Source organism: Dipodomys spectabilis, unplaced genomic scaffold, assembly GCF_019054845.1.
Source record: "Dipodomys spectabilis isolate Male_0828 unplaced genomic scaffold, ASM1905484v1 ptg000301l, whole genome shotgun sequence".
NCBI lineage: Eukaryota > Metazoa > Chordata > Mammalia > Rodentia > Heteromyidae > Dipodomys > Dipodomys spectabilis.
In genome coordinates this window covers 6024114-6026639 of record NW_024870978.1, presented here as the reverse complement: position 1 = coordinate 6026639, position 2526 = coordinate 6024114, and the positions used below count along the sequence as shown (strand labels likewise).

The 2526-nt window shown below is 33.7% G+C and overlaps 1 non-coding gene across 1 annotated transcript; it reads right to left on the bottom strand.

The window, feature by feature from the left end:
- Positions 1 to 518: 518 nt before the first annotated feature.
- Positions 519 to 620, bottom strand: LOC122127513. The gene has a single exon (XR_006151187.1). It is a non-coding gene; the product is annotated as a U6 spliceosomal RNA (small nuclear RNA).
- Between the last annotated feature and the right edge of the window lie 1906 nt (positions 621 to 2526).

Below are 2526 nucleotides of genomic sequence, written 5' to 3'. Positions count from 1 at the left end.
GACACATAGTAGTTATTGCAAATAAGGAAAACATGGGATCTATGTTTCTTTGGGCCTGGCTAACTTCACTTCTTTGGGCCTGGCATAATTTACTTAATATAATTTTTTCCAAGTCTTTCCATTTCCTAACAAACTGGGTGATGTCATTCTTTCTGATTGAGGCATAGAATTCCAGTACACACACACACACACACACACACACACACACACACACACACACACACACACATTTTCTTGATCCATTCATTTACTGTGGGGCATCGGGTTTGGTTATGCATCTTAGCTATGGTAAATAATGCTGCAAGGAACATAGTTTTGCTCGTAGTTTTAGTATGGTCTTGTTTTTGATCATTTGGGTGAATGCCCAAAATGGGATTGCTGGGTCTTAGGGGCCCTCTCTGTAGTCTTTTGAGGAACCTCCATACTACTTTCCAAAGTCTTCGAACAAGTTTAAACTCCGAACAACAAGGCATTAAGGTTACCTTCTGTCCACATCCCATCAGGAAATCTGTTCTTTTAAAAATCTGGAATGCTTCACGAAGTTGAGTGTCATCCTCAGTCAGGGGCTATTCTTCTCTTTATTGTTCCAATGTTAGTGTATGTGCTAATGAATTGAGCACAGAACAATTTTATATATAAAGTGTAATTGATTTTCTTAAACTAGACAATTCCAAAAAAATTAAATTCAAAAGAATTGTCGTGAAATTTTAGAACCATGTATTTCTTACATAAGAACACATTTAAGAATAAAGCCAAGATTGACATGTCAAAAACAAAATAATTCCAGACATTTGTTGTTCAACGGATGTGTAGGAGGAGGAATTCAATTATTCTGTGCAAGGAACCTGTCATAATGAACACTATAGAAATTGTTAAGGTTTGTTAAAATTTTAATGTTTTAAATATGTTTAATTTTGGGAATGTGCTCATATATGCCAAAATTAAGACTATTTAGCAGGTTGTAAAACTTTTCATTAAAGCATTTAAGATTCATGGTAGCAGTCATATACTACTAAGTATGTACATTTCAGAGTTTATACAATCTTTACTAATGAGAAGTTGCAAAGTGTTTGTGTAAAGATGCAGAGTGAAGATTTAAGACATTAACTTCACAGTTTCTGTTAAAATTTAAGGGCTTCCTTATTTTATATGTTAGCGAGGAACAAATGATGGTATAATCCATATACAAATGATGAGATGAACCATAAAAAATAATCTTAATGGGTAATTATAAAGGCTACTCATCGCCTATAAAATTCTTGTTGAGCATCATAGACTTAGGCAGTTTTAATATGAGAAAATAATAAATCGAATATGTAGTACATTTCAAATACTGGAAACAGTGGTAAATGTCTTGTTTTTTATTTTATTAATCATTAATATTTATGTATTGGTTTTCCTTATTTGTAGCATTGTTTTCCTTGGTGTAATATAATACAACTTTTTGTATGTCATCATTAGGAAGTACTTCGAGAATGTTATTGGGATGGCCACACAGTTTTTTATAGGTATATGTGAATTTACAAAGAGCAAAATTAATAAGAACAAAATATTGATTAAAAATTTTATCAATTAGAATCTGAATCAAGAGTGTTGATAAATGTCCACACCTAAAATCTTAGCCTTAGACTGAAGCACTGGTGTTACAATGTTGAGCACACAAAAGTGAGAGACTGTGTTTTGTTTTGTTTTTGTTTTGTTTTTGTTGGTTCTGGGGCTTGAACTCTGGGTCCTGGGTACTGTCTCTCAGCTCTTCAGCTCAAGGCTAGTGATACTACTTGAGTCACAGCACCTCTTCCATCTTTTTCTGCTTATGTGGAGCTGAGGAATCAAACTCAGGACCTCATGCATGCAAGGCAAGCACTCTACACTGAGCCACCCTCCCAGCACCTGAGAGACTGTGTTTTAAAAAATCATCTAAACAACATTTACTGTAGTTTTCTGAAGTCTTTCATCCTACACTGAATATTTTTTCTTACGAGCTTTCTAATAAATATTTAATCTATTTAATTTTGAAAAGTACTGTGTACCTCCCACTTATTTCTGGCATTTCTGACATCCAAGATTCTCTGTGTGTCAGGGTGGATACTTTTGCCTGTAACAAGTATTATTGTTGAACAGATAACATCTGGCTACTTACAGAACAAAGGATGTGAAGCTAGATTAGCCAGATAAAGAACTTCCAGGACAATTCAATGGCAACTCATGTACTCTCTCTGTAGGTGAATAGGCAGCACAGAAAAGAAATTCTTATATTTGAAAGTGATTGAGTGTGTGTGCACATAGGTGTTCACTTATTTATCTGTTATTATAGTTTTAGATATATTCACTAGTATTAAACAATATTTCATATATATATATATATATATATATATATATATATATATGCAATAACATTTTCCAAAATCCAGGGAACCACCTCCATGGGCATCACTTTCCTATGTTGCTCTCTGGGTAATAAGAATGAAACGTGGAATTGTCCTGTTGTAGAGAACTTACTCAGAGATTCAAGCATTTTTCTTTTAA